Consider the following 18,461-nt stretch of genomic DNA (forward strand, 5'->3'; position numbering starts at 1 on the left):
AAAAAATCTTCTTTCTTTTCAGATCGAGAAAGGAAAGAAGGAAGGAAGGAAGTAAAGCATTGTGGTAAGACAGCAGCGGCAGGACAGGAAACTTGAGTAAGGTCAATACAAAAAACGTTTACGCTCAATAAAACTCCAGGATACTCAATAAATATTACAAAAGTTTTCAATACACATAGAGAAGAAACGAACGACTGCTGGCTGATGTGCTTGGCTTGGGGAGAGAGTTCAACTAGACGGCAATAACGGACAAAGAAAAGTCACAGAGTTATTCATTTTGAAAAAAGTTGTGCCGGGTGCTGGCTGGTAGTAAGAGAAAGCCCAAGCATACAAGACAGGAACAGAAGAATACAAAAAGGACTACGGTTGACACAATCGACATCTTGCAAGCCTCCCCCCGGTATTCTCGACATAATAATACGATTATTGTTAATGCTGCCCACCGCTAACCCAACGAGAACGACTGCTGCTGCTGCTGATCCTGGCATTGATGCTGATGCTGATGCTACGCCTGGCTTAATGTTTGCACAATGTTTTGAAAGGCGACAACCTCTTCCGTATATTGTTGGTGTTACGACAAAAGGCTAAAAGTTAATTGCCTTATAGTGACGGGCTAAGGGGGACTATAGTAGTATACCTAAACGTGAAAAAGGAGGACAATAAAGGACCAAAAGGACAACGACAAACTTCAAGTGGGTGGCTTTGGCTCAGCTCTGGGTTGTTGTTGGTTGGGGAGAAAGACGAAACAACTAATTTCTGTGTTTTGTTCTTGTGTGTTTATCTCCTTCTAAACAGCAGTTTTTGCAACTCAAGTTGCGGTGAGGTGTGGTGCGGTGCGGTACGGTTCGGTATATAACGGTACGGTGTGATGGTGTCCTTGAGCAAATTGGTTGTCTTTCGGTTATGTTTGTTGTTGTTGCCTCAGTGAGAATTGTTGTCGTGCGAGATATTATATTTAATGCAACCGAAGGCAAAGGAGACGAACAAGGACTTTTGACGTCGTTGTCGTCGTCGCCGTCATCTTCGTCGTGTAGAGGAAATGTTAATATCCCTTAATAGGGAGATTATTGGGGATAATGTTTCCGTATAATTGCTGGGGATATTCGCGTAATTGAAAATTAATATTTGAAAATTTGTGAGCACTTTGGGGCGTGTGGGCGCAACAAAGAGGTGTAACTCATTCCTCTTTTACTTTCATAGATAAATATATATACTAACTCATATCTTCACATACATATACGTGTTTACCTAGTTATAAGAGATATTTGTAACTCAAAGTGAAATGTGGCAAAGTGCTTATTATAAAATGCGTATATGTGAGAGTGTTGAAGAGAAATTATAGAGAGTTGTGTGTTTTGTTCCAAAAAGGCAGCCGTCGTTGGGCTTATAGAAGACGCGAGTTAATTAAATCACTAGGTTAACTCGCTCTGATAATTAAAAGGGGAGACAAAATTTCCTTCCAACACCATATCGAATACCTCCTACCTCTCCTGCGTGCCATATAATAAAGTTGGAAAATCAGAAAATTGAAACTGAAATTCCAATCAAGAACACAAGAACGATTTGAAATTAGATTTTGATGGTGACAGATCCACAATCCACCTAACGGATGTTTTCTTGACAGGTGAGTTTAATGGAAATTGTTTATCTTAAATATTCATAAATTTAAGTAAGATTATAGCAAAAGGATTAAAAATATAATCTATGCTTGGATAAACTTTATCCCATATTGTTAAGATTTATGAGTAAAATGTGTTGAAGCAATTTAATATGGTTTTGATAATTTTTTTATAAGACTGAAGAGTTTAAGACAGGATGTATAGCTTAAGATCTCGAACGTATTAGAAAAAGAGTTAAAAAGTCTGTCAATTTGTTGTATTTCAACATTATTTAGTAAATTTTGGCTTTGTTAAATGATAGTATCCATAAATTTGACTTGCAATAAAGTATTTTTTTTTTATTTCACTATTTTGCTATTTTAGTTCTGATTTAGCTAGAGCTATTTATAAATGAAAATCAAAAGTTTTTGACCACGAGTGTGATTTTATTTCTTAAAGATAATATTTTTTTACAATTTTAGCTTAAAACTGTCTTGTACACTTCTAAACTTAATTTACAAACATTTTTTTTGTTTTCTTTATAAGTATAAATTTATAAAACACTATAGTTATTGCAAAGTTATCAAAGAAAATCGGGCCCAAAGTCAAACATTATCATGGGTAGGAAAAAAAGAATGCCTTTTAAAAATTAATATCTGATCAATAAAAAAAGATAGTAACATTTTTTAAATGCAGTTACAAAGAAGAGAATTTCTTCTAAAAATCATTAATGAAGTTTCTATCATAAGTATTAACGGAGAAATTAACATTAACATTAGTAAGGGCATACCAAAAAGTGAGCGTTTTCTTAAATCATCGCTAAAAATTTATTTTTATTTTTTTTTCCGATTTTTGCAAGTTAACCCCTTGCCTAAAATAAATACATTTTCAAAAATTTACTCCAAATTCATCGAGTGAGACATCAAAAGAAATGTCTTTTTAAAGCCTATTCATAACTGCAAACCAAAAGTTTCTGCAAGGTCTGGTTGCTGAAATATTTGCCATCGAAATATTTTTTTTTTTCTTCTGGAGCTGATATTTTCGGATCAAAGTCTCGAAATTAGTTTTGGTTTGCAGTTACGAGTTCACAATGAACAGGCCTATCTTTTAAGGTTAAAAAAATAAAAATTTCTTTTTTTCGGATTTTCTTGTAAAAAATCAAGGTTAACCCCTTGCCTAAAAAAATACATTTTCAAAAATTTCCTCCAAATCCATGGAGTGAGACATCAAAAGAAAGGTCTCTTTAAAGTCTATTCATAACTGCAAACCAAAAGTTTCTTCAAGGTCTAGTTGCTGAAGTATTTGCCATCGAAATATTTTTTTTTTTTCTTCTGATGTAGCTGATATTTTCGGATCAAAGTTTCGAAACAAGAGAGAGTTACTGTAGAACAATTTTATTCTTAGAATATAACCAAGAATCATCCCCCAAAATACATACTTTTATCTCATTCCGGGACACCCTGTATAAAAAATGATAGTTGAAGAAATATTTTTTTCTTGTTTCTTTCTTACCGCAATTAATCGAAAACTAATTTGTTAAGTGTGCATTGCGGACAGATAAATTTATATTTTCTAGAAACCAAGCATTTTTGTATCGAGCAAGGACGCTCTGTCTCCTGTTTTCGTTGTTATCATACTAACTTAAAAACATGCACTTGAATCTCAAATATATATTTAAAAAAAAGAGGTTGTCTGTCAAGCCGGTTTACGGACGATGATTTTAGGTGATAACGTCGTAAGAAAACAGGTTGTGTGCTTTTAAAATGAGTCAATTGAAGCGTTTATTTATTTCAAACAATCATAATTTACAAGAAAAAGCCAAAAAAAATTACTTGTTTTGTTTTCTCATTATATTAATTGTTTTATTTTAAAAGCTTACCAAAAAAAACCATTTTTAAATTTTTACAATGCGCAAAAAGTATTAAAATAATTTATTAAAAACAATCATTTCTTATGAAAAAAGTGTAAAAATCATTTCCATCACTAAAAAATTCATTTTTTTTTTATATAACAACCTATAATAAATTATTGCTTCAGATCAAAATATATATATCGATCATGTCTATTAGGCATCTACAAAAAGAGCTAGAATTTTTTGAACTCGATCAATTTTCATCAAAAAAAGCAAGAAAAAACATAGGTATAATTTTATGTTCTCACGCTATTGAATCAATTTTTTTTAGACAACTTATAAAAAATTTTATATTATATATGTAAAAGCTTATAATCTTATTTCTGCGATGTCTAGAAAAAAAAGTTAGAATTTTTAAAAGCCAACCATGTCAAAATTCCAAACTCCAAGATCTCCACAGGTTTTTTGAGGTATTTCGCAGGTTTTTTAAATTTAACATTGTGCTTGTAGTGAATGTACAGTTATGTGTGATATACCAAATGAAAGGTAATATCATCAGGAGTTAAATCAAATTTGTATTTGCTTTAGATCAAAAGATAGAACCTGTTGAATAATAAAACTTTTTTTTACCGTTATCTAAAAATTGTAACTACAAAATTGATTGAAATTTTGCACAGATATAGTCCTGTCAATTATCTATCTACAATATAATTTTTTTTATTTATTTATCTGTTGAAGAAAAAAAAAATAAAAATAAAAAACGGTTAAAAAAGGTCAAAAAACTTGGGACAAAAAAACTTACTACATGTTCTTAAGATTTTTTTAATGCTACAAAAAATTAAAAAAAAAACTCACTCAAAAATACCCCAAAATAAGTAGGTGTTTTTCAAAAATTCATATTTCGAAACGCAGAGACTTAAAAAAAATCCGTATCAGACCCTTAACTTTTTTTTATTATCTTTCGAATGACGTTTTTCAAATTGTCAAAAAAAAATTCCCCTACCTATAATCAGTACCTACTTAGTCAAAGGTCTACCTCATGTTTTAATTTAAGAAAACCATTAATAGCTTGGTTTTGAAAATTTTTAGAATTTTTTCAATACCATTGTCAGTCTTGCAGTAAATTTATCTATTGATTAAAAAACATTCAACTCTTTACATTGTAGCGTTTAGAAAATAGCCAATTTTTTTTAATTTTTTTACCCCGATTTACCCTATTAAAAGATGGAATTTTTTAAAAATCCTTCAAATATATTTAACTGTAGGTTATTATCTTTCAAATAAGCTATAGAAAATTTTTGTATCTCTAATATTTTGTTTTTACTTTTGAACTGAAATTTTTGCCGCACTGCGAAAGTGCGAGAGTGGAACGCTAGAAAATGGCGTCACTTTTTTGTGGTGGCTGCCATGGTTCATCGATTTATAAGACGTTATCACGTCCAAAAATTTCATAATCTATTGCTTAGAATACCTATAATCTTTCAAAAACAATGTACCTACATATAAAAATCTTCTTCACCTTGTCCTAATTTTGTTTAACCTCAAAAGATATCTCAGAGAGGTCCTCTTTTCAAACACATGAAACCAATATATTCCAATTAAAGCAATTTTCCAGGAAAATTTTGTTGTTCTAGCATGTAAACAAGCAAAACTTGACGTTTACTAATTAATTCTTCAATGTTGCATCTGTGCATCCACAAAATGCAATCTACCGCAACTGAAGTACATTTAAAACATGCACGCAAGTAGATTATATCTAATTACAACTTACACTCTATCTTCAATCTTTCTCTCTATCTATCTACTATCAACAATATGTCGGAGTGTGAACCGACACTTGATTTGGCTCGCAAAGTGTGATGTTAATAAGGATCTCTAAATTACTCACAAACCATATCACTATGCTACTACTACATCGATTAAGGTCGAGGAGGGATATTGCTTAAATTAATACGAGGGGCTTCGCATCTAATATGGTTGAGGAAAATGTCATCATAAGGTTTATTAAGAGGCTATTCTTATCAGCTTTAGTATAGCTAAGTTAACACTTCCTTATATAATGATGACATTCTCATTGTGTCATTTATTGAACTTATATACTCTTGGCTACTTTCCTATACTCAACTAAACTATACATAAAAATGGGTTCTATCTTCCGTTCATGTTGATGGCATTCGATGTTATCCAAAAGTATCTCTGGTGTGTTTGTGTATGTTTGGGGAAAGCCTTGACTCTATAACAAATGGCTATGAAACTTATTTTTGTATCCGTTCGAGTTTTATTTTCGCCTTTCACTTTTGTCGATGGAATAGTTGAGATAATTTCGTGAAGAATGCGATTGGCATTTTCCTTTTTTGTTTGCCTCTCATTCTAAAGGTTAACAACTAACTTGCCTGCTAACTAGACCTGAATTAAAGCACAGGTCAAGAATGAAATGATAGTATCAGTTTATAAATTGGTTTTAGTTATTTTGGAAGGTAAAGATAATAGGCAAATTAAATGGCTCACACACATGCATGCAGGGTGGATTAGTATGCGATTTAAGGCGACAAAAAAGCAGAGGAAGCAAGGACACCTGAAGTGTTGGCTATATGCCTGTTAAGGGATAAAAGAATATTTATTGTTTGGCAGAGGGCAATAGTGGTCTGCTATGTACACATTGGTTAGATCAAAAAGAGGTACATATTAAAAACTGGATTTATAAAATTTAAAATATGTGTGTACGTTTTTTTAATATAATCTGGAAAGTATACAACTTTTTATTTGAAATCATTTTGAGATTGGAAGTCATTTAAAAAAATTTAAAGAATTGATTGGAACAAGAATAACAACAAGATTTAGCAGAATAAAAAAAAAACAATGTTAGATCACAGAGTTCAAGAGCTCCAAGCTGAACTATTTTCCTTTAAATTCACATTTAAGTAGATAAAGAAAATATCTGTACCCAGAAGCATTTGTTGCGTAGCTTATAGAGACATGTTTCCTTTGTTGGTATATAATTAATTAGTGATGGGAACTATCGAATAAAAACTATCAAACTATCGATTGTTGTAAAATATTCATTCATTCGATAGTTTTAAATCATTCATTTAGTTACTATTTTCATTCGAATAGTCTTTTTTCTACGATAGTTTTTTCATTCAAATAGTTTTCTTAAACGATAGTTTTTTCATTTGAATAGTTTTCTTAAACGATACTTTTTTCATTCAAATAGTTTTCTTAAACGACAGTTTTTTCATTTGAATAGTTTTTTTATACGATAGTTTTTATTCGATAGTTTGTTCGATAGTTTTTATTCGAATAAATAAATGAATGAATGAATGAATGAACTATTCGATAGTTCAAATCATTCAGTTACTAACTATCGATAGTTCAAATCATTCTATAGTTCCCATCACTAAAATTATATAATGCAGAGTTTAATCTTTAGATAATAATCAATTGGAAATGAAAGGAGATTGATTCTTGAGTTGAAAAATTGGTAAAATAAACAGAGAATTCTAAAAATCTCTTAGTATTTTTGATGTTATTATCCAGTTCCATATAGAAGCTTGAGAATTGGCTACTATAGCAACTATACCAATTGATAAATAAAAGCATGTCTTAATGAAACTCCAAGTGCAGAAAAAGATCATGAGGATTTGATTTAGTTTCGATTTCAATCAATTATTTTGAATTCGGGAACTTTTGTAGAAAATTGTAGTAAACGAAGAAAGGAGTCAATTGAAAATAAGCAATATGAAAAAGTCTAGGATTCTTATAACAAAATTTTTAGTTATTAAGTTAAATTCTATTTAGAAGGTCATTTTCCATTAGTTATTATACTCAAATGTAAAGATATTTGTTCGTTAGAATAAAAACCTCACAAAATATGTGTAAATTTGAAATAACAAGTATGCAAAATGTAAAACAAATGAGATATTGCTATGAATTAAATTGTGGGAGGGAATGAACTAAAGGTTGGATTCAGAAAGAACTCTAAAGATTTGAAGAAATTCGTATACAAGATGTTTTAGGCCCATTTGCTGAAACGAAACTTAAATATTTATGTGAAACATAAACCCTTAAGTTCTACACAGCCGTTTGCACGAACTTCAAATTGAGTCATAAATTCCTCTAAGTTTAACATAACTTAGGGGGAAGAAATAGTAGAACATAAGTAGTTTACGTTCTACTTAAGCATATTTATTTGGTAAAAAAGGGAGAATCCAGCTCAATAAATGATGCCATGGTACAAAAGTTGAGAAAAATTAAATAAAATAATATCAGTTAACTTACTTTTATAAATAGTGACCATCTGCAAACGCAAAAATTCACTGAACAAAATTTTAAGGGAATGTTAACCCTTTTTTTGTTTTATTCTCAATTTTAGTTTTGACGCACACATACATTCACAAAACACATACACATTCACTAAAATTAAGCCATTTATTAAACTTAACACCAATTTTGTTAGACTTTCACTAATTTCACCATATTCTATTAATTAAAAGGCATTTTTCACGATATTTTTGATAAATTTTCTCAAAAAACAAATAAAACTAACTGACGTTTTTATCGATTTGACAAATTTATTTGAAGTTCTCAGCGATTTCTCGCATGAAAGTAAATCATTGCTAGGTTGAAAATAAATATTTTTTAGGCCCATTTGCTCATACGAATCATAAATTTGAGTCTTAGCTAGATCGAACATAGCACTTATGTTTTACTTATTTTATTCCAAGTTTCTAAAAAATATTTATGTTTATCCTAACAATGATTTACTTTCATGCGAGAAATCGCTGAGAGCTTCAAATCAAATTGTCAAATCGGCACAAACGTCAGTTAATTTAAATTGTTTTTGAACAATTTACGAGAAATAATTTAACAAATTTGGTTATTCCGTCTGTTTTTATTGAAGAAAAAGTGAATAATAGTGAAAGCGGTAAAATAAATGATGTTTAAGTTAATAAAAACAAATTATTCATTTGAAGGATTATTTCTGTGTATGTTTTTGTGTGTCATTGTGTTTGTTTGTATTGTGTGTGGAAATTTTGACAACAAAATGTTAAAAATTGTATACGAATTTGTGCGGCAAATTGTACCACCTGCTAATGGTTAACACTTATAAAGTAAGTTAAACGTTCTCAAACTTATAATTATGGTTCACTTTACACCCAAAATCATTTTTAAGGGGTGTTTTTTTCTTTTTTTCCCAATTAAAATTGCTAAAGTAGAACTTAGAACCCTTATGATCTACTATTTCCTCGTCCTTAATTATGTTAAACTTAGTCAGATTTAAGGGTTAGTTTTAAGTTCGTGCAAACCGGTATGAGGAACTTAGTCCTTTATGTTTTACTTAAATATTTAAGTTGCGTTTCAGCAAATGGGCCTTAGCAACGTAGAATAAACTAAGTAAAACATAAGAGATATGTTTGACCTAACTAAGGTTAGAATTTATGACTAGTATGAGCAAATTAGCCTTAGAATTTAGAAAAATTCTCCAGTAAAAAATATGATGAATATTAACTTATATGATTCAGCATAAATAGAACAATAAAACTGTTAATAAAAAACTGGAAAAAATGTTGTACTTTGCGATTCAGTCCATAAAATCTACACCCAATCTGGTACTTGAGCAAAATAAAAAATAATTTTCAAAAAGGAAAAGTACTCCTCTGTTTAGAGCTGTAAAAAAATATCTGAAATTGACCGAAAAATTACTGAGTAAAAAATTGTTGAAATGTGAAAACATTGAAAAACGGTTTTTTGACGATAACTTGAAATTTCGAGGGTCTAGGACAAAATTTCAAGTGCCGAAATATGATGTACTCAGTAATACCTACAATCTCTGCTAGGTCACTTCCAAAGTAATTAACATAATTTTTATTTTGTAACACAGTATAGTTATTGAAATTTAATAACTTCTGTAACTTTTGTAAAAGCTTTATAGATATCAAATCTTATAAAAAATTAGTATTTTTTGTGTTTTAAATTTTAAAACTGCTGATTATGTCACAAATTTGTGTCAGTTACTCACACAAACACACCCGACACACACTAAGTCACACACGCAAACAGGGATACACCTACGCAAACACACAAAAAAGAATAAACAAAAACAAAAAAAAGTTACGTATACACCACAGTGACCGTAAAAAATTTAAAATAGAATAAAAGAATTGTTAGTTGATTATATCGCAAATTTTAACACATACATAGACACACACACACAGATAAAACTACACACACACACACACACACACACACACACACACACACACACACACCATCTCGGTGTGTGATTCTGTGTGTGTGATTATGTATGCGATAAGAATTTACGATATAATCAACGGAAACCTGCTCGGTGTGTGCTTCTGTCATTTTTGTCCGTTCATAATATTTGCAAGTTTTCAAATCTGTTACTTTTTTATTCTGTTTATTTGTTTAAATTTTTTCTTAGAATTTTGAGTTTGATGACTCAGCCAATGACACAATTTTTAATTCAGTTTAAATACGTTTTGAATCCTTACTTCTTAGAATTTAAAACTCATTTAAGTGTTTCTTTTCGTAATACAAGCAATTATTTTATTCGGTTTTATTGACATTTTTCAGCCCCTTGTTTTCACTTTAACTTTTGACAATTGAGATTTCTGAAGGGATGTCAATTTACTAATTACTTATCCATGTACCGAATGACATTTGATGTTGAATGAATGACATTGAAGAATCTTGTAGATATGTAACTTGTTTCATATTAAGTGAATGAATTTGAGGTATATATAAATGTTGATTACACCATAATGTTGCTAAATTTAACTCGTTAAAGTTAAATTTCTATCAATTCTGAGTGTTGTCCCTTAAAATGAAGTAATCGCAGACTCTTTAAATAAATTAAACAATGACAAAGTTTGTACTAACAATGTTGACCATCATTTCACAAAGTGGTACGCAAAATCGATTCGCTTGCATTTAAATATTTATTTATAGAAATTGAAATTAAATTAGATTGCTTTTGTCTTTATATCTCAATATATTATGCAGAGATAAAGTAAAGGAAAAAGTCTCTACCTCCCACGATGAATCGTAGGCAAAAACTTTAAGATCTCAACTGGGATTGAATAAAGAAAAATAAAAAGAAAAAAAAAGTTTCGACTTTTGTCATATTGAATGTAATAAAACAGTATTATATTGACTCCTTAAAAAAAAAACTTTACTTCAAGAATAAACCTACCTACAAGTTTTTCGCACAACATAATCTATTGTTTTTGTCCTGTTCAAAGTACACCTGGAAACAAATAACTTTTTTTTTTGGGGACTCATGGGATCGATTTCCCTTAAAGTTTGTTTCGATTTTTATGTTAGAGGTGACTATAACTTTTGTTTTATTCTTTTTTTTTTGTTTTTATTTTGTGACAAAAATACAATTATAGGGATAAGAAGGACTAGGCTATCGAAGAATGTTAGAAAATAATAGTCAAGGCAGGTATAAAATTTTATTGCAAATACCATAAGTCAAAGAAATGTGTTTACAACAAGAACTAATAAATAAAGAAACATTTGTAGTGGAAATGAATGATTTGACAGGCTTGACACTTCTAATGTGTGTAAGGTGTGTATAACTACAAGGATGTTTCATAATATTATGTTTTTGTAATGGTCTTCTATTATTATTTTATTGTTGTATGCTTAAGAGGAGTTGATCAGAGTTTCTAACTAACCCTTCGTTAAGTTTTTCTAATTGAAATTCGATTCTGATTAAAGAATACAAAACTTGGTGGTACGCACATTGGTAGATATAATAGGGACATTACATAATTGTATTTATTTTGTTGTACAAATAAGAGATGCTTTTTCGTTTGTAGTTTCAACTGTTTTTATTTTTTTTTTTTAGTTTAGTTTTCAAAACAAGATGCGAGTTATTAAATCTCAATGGTAAACCTTATAATGGTAGTTTTGACCAGTTTTGCTCACTATGTAACACCAAATCCAAAGAAGACTGTTTCCATTTCATAAGTATATGTCCAATTTTGAAACACTAGAGAATCGCGTACTTTAAAAAAAGTTCACGAGAGAGTTCAATTACTAAATGGATCAGACTGGGAAAAACTTATCAACTACTTAAAAGAAATCGAAAAATTCAGAAAACTAATAATGTCGGAATATGCATAATCTCTTATTTGATATTTAAGTTAATATATGTAAATACAAATTGTAACTGTTTTTTTTTTAAATAATGTATAATAATTAATAAATTATTATTGAATCTGCTAGTCGAGCTGACGGCAAAGCCAAAGCTTATAAATTCAAATATCTTTTGTAACAAAATATTGTAAATTGTAAATAAATGAATTCTTTACTTACTTACTTACTATTTTTTTTAATTTTTGAGTTATCTTTTTATATCAGTAGCTCAAATAAGTACTTGTTTTTTTTTTTTGCCGACAATATTTTGTCTGTCCGCTAAAGGAATGATTTCTTAGAAGTTAGGTTGAAATTTTGTTTTTAGAACAAAACAAGCTATTACTGCCATATAGTCCATTTAAGGATATGATAAATAGATGTTGGCCGATTTTCAGACCTAAGCGATATGCAAAATAAATTCCATAAAAATCGGTTTAGCAGATTCATAATTTTTTTGTAGCAAATCACCACAACAAAAGAATCGAATCGAATCGAAATTGTTAAAATATTTTCATCCTTTTAAAATAAAAAGAACTATTTTTTGAAGTGAATATTGCTTTGGACTTTTGAAAATCAGAAGTTTTACAGCAACATGAAAATATATATAAATATGTATGAACATTATAATTAGACTGATTCAAATAAAAAATTGTTTTTGTTCATAGTTATGTACATATGTATGTATATCGAAAAAGTTGTTGGAAATGATGACAATAAGGAACTGCCATGGCGCATGGAAAATTTGAGTTTCAAATTTTATAACTTTTTAATGGTTTATCAAAAAGTCTAGAACAAGTCATTTTCTGCTATAAAATTGAACGCTCTACAAAAAAGCTTTTCTAACTTGGTAATTTCATCAAAAAATCGGAAAAAATGAGGAAATATTATATCTTATACTTTAAAAACTTCGAAACGCATCGTTAGCGTCAAAAATACGGCGAATAAAACGGTAAACCTCGGAATGAATTCTAACAGAAAAATTGTTGGCTCAAACTTAATTCAAAGAAAATATTATGGGAGCCAGTCGCGATTTTTGAGGTCAAACTGCAAAATTTAAGAAACAACACTTTAATATAAGGGCAATATAAGGGAACCCGGCCGCCCGACAAACAATTTTGGTTCTATAAAGCTTTACAGATGCAATTGTTATCTGTAAAGCTTTATTGAAGCAAAATTGTTAGTAGGGCGAACAGCTTAGATTTTGATGATCTTTTTTTCAAACGTCGGTAATTGAAAATAGTTTAAAGTGTATAGATTAAAAATTGCCAGTGTTGACGTTTTAATTTTTTTTAATTTAATTGAAGATTTTTGTGGACAAACAAATGGTTTTTCAAATTTTTTTCTTTAATTTCATAAATTAATTGATGCCAAAAGATTGTCTAGGAAATTAAAGGAAAAAAAATATATGGGAATGAGGGACAATGTTCCATCGTTCAAGCGATAGATGCAATTTTCTTATTAGTTGACTTCAAACACAACAAAAAATATTTGAACACAACGGCAACACCTAAAATATTTAAATATACATTTTTAAAAAGCTAGAAGCTTAGTCACATTTGTAAAATTAAAAATAAGTTAATTGAATGAAGGGCTTTTGAAAGAATGTCAATTGAACTCAGATTTTTGAAAAAAAAAAATTACTGACAATATTTAAACATGTCGTTTTTAAAACTTTTTCGTAATCTAAAATGCATTTATTTTTCAAATTTTTTAGGCCACATTTATTATGATTTGAAATTATAAAAGGAAATTTCAATATGTGTAACAGTTTATAAAAAAAAAAAAAAAAAAAAAAGTATTTCATTTAGAGCCAATTTTTCAATCTTCTAATAAACAGTCAGTTAACTGTTCGACGAATAAAGTTATTAGGCTCATAAACAATCAGATAAAAACATTGAATTTTTCAATCAAGAATAATTTATTCTATAGAATAACAAAAAAAAAAATTGTCAAATTCAAAAATATTTAAAATTAAACGTCATTTTTATTCATGATTGTTTTTGTTTTCATTAGTTTCACTGTATTTTTTTCAAAATTCTTTCAAAACAGCTTTGACAACTGACACAATATTTTTGTTGAGATTATTCCTTAGAATAATTTTTATTCGTCTCTGAAAGAAGCAGATAGTTTTATTCTTAGGAATAAGCTATATCTGCCTGTTGAAAAATTGATTTTTTCTCTATTCTTAGGAATGAGTACTAACTGACTGTTTAACTGACTATTGAAAAATTGGCCCTTAGAAGAACTTTTTTTAATAGAAGTTTTGAAAAAAAATTCAGTTTTTATCAAAAAAACCTATTGAAATATTTTTAAAAGTGTGATATATATTACCTATTCTGCTTTGGAATTCAACTGATAATATTTATGGACAAAAATCTTTTTAAAATAAATTCATATTTTATTAGAAAAAGTTTGGAAAAAAGTCATTTAAATTTTTTTTTTTAATTCTGAGTTTGAGGACCATTTTTTCAAAAACTTTTAATTTAATTTAGTGGATTTAAATTTAAGAGATAAGAATGAGCTTCTTGCTTTATAAAACGTATTTTGGAATATTGTAGGTGTTGCCGTTGTTTTCAAAATATTTTTTTTGTGTTTGAAGTCAGATTGTGAGAAAATTGCATTTATCGCTTAGACGATGGAAGATTGTCTTTAAGAATATAAAAACAAAGATTAGAAAATAAATACATAAATAGAATTCTGAGCTTTATTTTTCACTTTTTTCCTGCTGTGGTATTCCAAATAAAAAGAGGGTACCTGTTTCAAGGTTGAAACACATCAATGGCAAAAATCCATTCACACAACTGCATCTGCATAAGTGTACTAATTCGAGTGCCGTTAAAATAATCCAAAACCTAACTTTTTATCACGCGTGTTAAGGAAAGTAATCGAGCTGCTGTAATTTTTTGCCCAATATTCAACCTGAAGTATTTCACGAAAAACAACTTTTCTTAGAAAATCGATTAAAAATCATGTAATACCTATCATTAAAATTCATGAACTTATTAGAAAACAAAATTCCATATCAATATTTATGTATTTCGAAAACCCTATTGCATTTTATAGTAACATTTTTGCATGCACCAATTGCATCGCACACTATTGCAATATATACAAAACAAAATCACAAATTCATATTCACCAGTCATCAGCCATTGATCCAAAAACTTGTTACAAACTCCAATTACATATAGCTTGTATAGTTTTGCAGTTAATTTGAATATTACATTGTACAAACCACAGTTACTATAGCAGCCATACATATATATTAAACCCCCACACATATAGATACCATGTATCTATTATGTTACATTGAGCGATACAGTGCCGCATCGTTATATTCGACACGATTTTTGTGTCACTTCAAAAAGTTGAATTTTAATTGAAGTCTGTTAGTGGAAGTTTTTGAAAATTCCTTTCAGATGGTTGAGTAATCGGCATGCAATATGGAATATGCATAACTAAGCTGACAGCTATTTGTAGAGAATGATGGCATCAGATGCCATGATGCTGAAGCTGAATGTGAAATTTATCAATGTAGAATGTTTGTATGTCTGTCTGTCTGTATGTTGAATGCAATTGTAAGTAATCAATAGGTACCTACCGTCAAGTTATAGTCAAACATATACCTATTTTGTATGAGTATGATTGTATAAAGAAGAAAAAGGACGATGATGATGATGATGACAAGGAGTCAGTAGTCAATTAGTAGAACGTAGAATTTATCAATCAGCACTCTCTAATTGTGTAAGAATATCCGATTTATTCGATTTTCTGGGTCTTCGCCGGCATCAATTCAAAACCGATCTGAATGAGTTTTCCCACTTGTCATCTGTCTATGTAAACGAGTAGTATGTGAATGAGTTGAGTTCGATGGCAATAAAAATGTTCTTTAGAATTGTATATAAAATGCAGACATTACTTTTAGTTTGATTCTTTTTTACACTTTTTTTTATGAAAAATGATAAAGGAATTTCTTAATTGGTAAAAGTTTTATGATTGTGTTATTGTTTTCACCCTTCTTGGTACATATTGTCCATGGCCTAGAAAGCAAATTATTGTTCTCTGATACTCAGTTCGTTGAAATTTATCATATACATACCCCAGTTTTTGTATTAAAAAGCAATTTTTTTAAGGAATATGGTTCAATGGAAAATTGTAATTTGTAATTCTGTCCATTTGTTTGAACTTTGTTATTTTGGAAACTTCAATATTCAAATTTGTAATTGCATTTTTGATTTTACAACACATAAATTCTTAGAAATTTTTTAAGGCTTTTCCAAGATCTAATAATGTTATGGTCTTCAAGAAAGTATTTTTTAATTTTGTACACTATATTATATAATTTTTTCAGGTTTGCAGTTATGTATATAATTTTGATCGGTTAAGAAAGAGCACCTGGGTACTCTAGCGCGACAATTTTTTTTTTAAGTTTACATTTTACTTACATAATATATTCAGCAAATTAACTGTCAATTTTTTTTTTTTTTTATTTTCAACCGTGATTAAAGAAATGCATGCTAACTTTATATAGAACGTGGCTAAAAAAGAGGTTGTCTGTAAAGCCGGTTTACGGAGGATGATTTTACGTGATAACGTCGTATAATAACAAGTTGTGTACTTTTGTTTGAAATGAGTCAATTAAAGCGTTTATTTATTTCAAACAATCATAATTTACAACAAAAAGCTAAAAAAAATTATCTCTTTTCTTTTCTTATTATATTAATTTTTTTATTTTAAAAGCCTACAAAATAATCATTTTTAGCAAAAAAACAAAACCGACTTCCATGGATCAAAACTGGGTTTTAAAATAGCTCCTATGGCTTAAAATGAACGAAATTTAAATGGGACCACACTGCAGCCACCAGCTTTCCAATACAAATTATCAAAATTGGTTCACTCAGTCCAAAGTTATGCGGTAACAAACATAAAAAAAAAAAAAAAAAACAATACAGACGAATTGAATACCTCCTCCTTTTTGGAAGTCGGTAAAAACCCAAAAATTGCTTCTAAAGAATAAAACCATTTTTGAATTTTTACAATGTGAAAAAGTATTAAAATAATTTATTAAAAAAAATAACAACCTATACAAAATTTAATACCACCTGAAAGCTTATTGCGATCATGTCTATTAGGCATCTCCGAAGAGAGCTAAATTTTTTCGAACTCGATCAATTTTCATCAATTTTCATCAAAAAAAGCAAAAAAAGCATATCATTTTATTTTCTCACGCTATTGAATCAATTTTTTCAATGACAACCTATAAAACATTTTACATCATGTGAAAGCTCATTATTTCAATCTTATTTCTGCGATGCCTAGAAAAACAGTTAGAATTTTTTTAAGCCAACCATGTCTACATTTCAAACTGAGAATATGGTACTTCCCACACTGGTCTGTTCATGATCAACAGATCTCCACAGGTGTTTCGTGGTATTTCGCAAGTTTTTTAATTTAACATTGTGTAGCTTGTAGTGAATGTATAGTTATGTGTGATATATCAAACGAAAGGTAATATTATCAGGATGCTCAATAAAGTTAAATCAAGTTTGTATTTGCTCTAGATCAAAAGCTATAACCTGTTGAAAAATAGAACTTTATTTTACCGTTATCTCAAAATTTTCACAGATATAGTCCTATTTTATTATCTATTTTTACTATAAATTTAATTAATTTATCTGTTGAAGAAAAAAATATAAAAATAAAAAACGGTCAAAAAACTTGTGATAAAAAAACTTGTTTTTTCCGTTATTCGGTAAAAAATCATTATAAAATACCAATTTTTTTTTAGACTAGATGTTCTATAAGCTTGAGATTTTTTGAACGCTACAAAAAATTAAAAAAAAAAAAAATTAAAAAATCACCCAAAAATACCCCAAAATAAGTAGGTGTTTTTCAAAAATCTATATTTCGCAACGCAGAGACTTAAAAAAAAATCCGTATCAGATAGAGCTGTAGCAAATCGTATGTATTCGGTACTAAAATGCGGGTATTCACTTCAGTAACGAGTAACGAAACGTTACTTTCTAAACAGTATCGTTACTCGTATGTTTCGTTACTGAGTACTGAAGTAACGAAACATACGAGTAACGACGCGATTCCAGTTTCAATACTAAATCCGATGTAAGAGATACGAAATGAAGTGATACACTCAATTTGTCGCATTTCGCATCTGGTGTTGGTATCGTAACCATAGTCAGAATGCTAACTGCAGATAATTATCTGGAGTTTACTTTTGTCTCGATTAAAATAGTAGTGCCAAGGTTCAATAATCATTGTGTTATCGATAATTTATACAGAAATATCAAAAGACACGTTTTTGTATTTTCTCTATTTGGCCGAAATATGTATATCCACGACGCAACCAATCTGTTTATGGCCTTGGTGTTAATGGTATTGATATTTAGCTTAAGAATGTACAAAAGTTTTTTGGTTTTTTACAAAATTAATTTATTTTCGGTGCAAAATTTTCAACAAAAAAAAAGCAGAGAAAACGAGGTTTGAAAATCACTCTCAATAGAAAAAATAAATGAAAAATTGTTCGACATGGTTGTATTGAAGTGTTAATATTTCGAGATCTGCGCGTTGTACTTTTGAAATAAAGGTCTCTAAAGAATTGTGAAAAGATTACAGAACGAATATAAACAAAAAATTACCCAAGTTTTGTCTAAAAATTTTTAAAAAAAATCAAAAAAGTTTCCACGTTTGATTTTAAAAAAAAACGAAAAAAATTCAATATAGCTACCTTTAAACTCTTATTACATGAGAATGCCGCAACTAATTTTAATGTTTATGACCTTAAGTTGTAGCTTAGATTATAGAAATTGTTTTTGTTTTTTTTTTTTTCAAAA

General features: G+C 29.1%; 1 protein-coding gene across 1 annotated transcript in view; it reads left to right on the top strand.

Annotated features, from left to right (window-relative positions):
- Positions 1 to 223: 223 nt before the first annotated feature.
- LOC129910832 (insulin-like growth factor-binding protein complex acid labile subunit) overlaps positions 224 to 18,461 on the top strand; it is a 58,565-nt gene continuing 40,327 nt past the window's right edge. Inside the window, exon 1 of the mRNA XM_055988418.1 lies at positions 224 to 1,624. The gene's annotated coding sequence lies outside the window, so the exon portion shown is untranslated. The remainder of the gene's footprint in view (positions 1,625 to 18,461) is intronic.

This window comes from Episyrphus balteatus, chromosome 2, assembly GCF_945859705.1.
Source record: "Episyrphus balteatus chromosome 2, idEpiBalt1.1, whole genome shotgun sequence".
Classification (NCBI taxonomy): Eukaryota; Metazoa; Arthropoda; class Insecta; order Diptera; family Syrphidae; genus Episyrphus; species Episyrphus balteatus.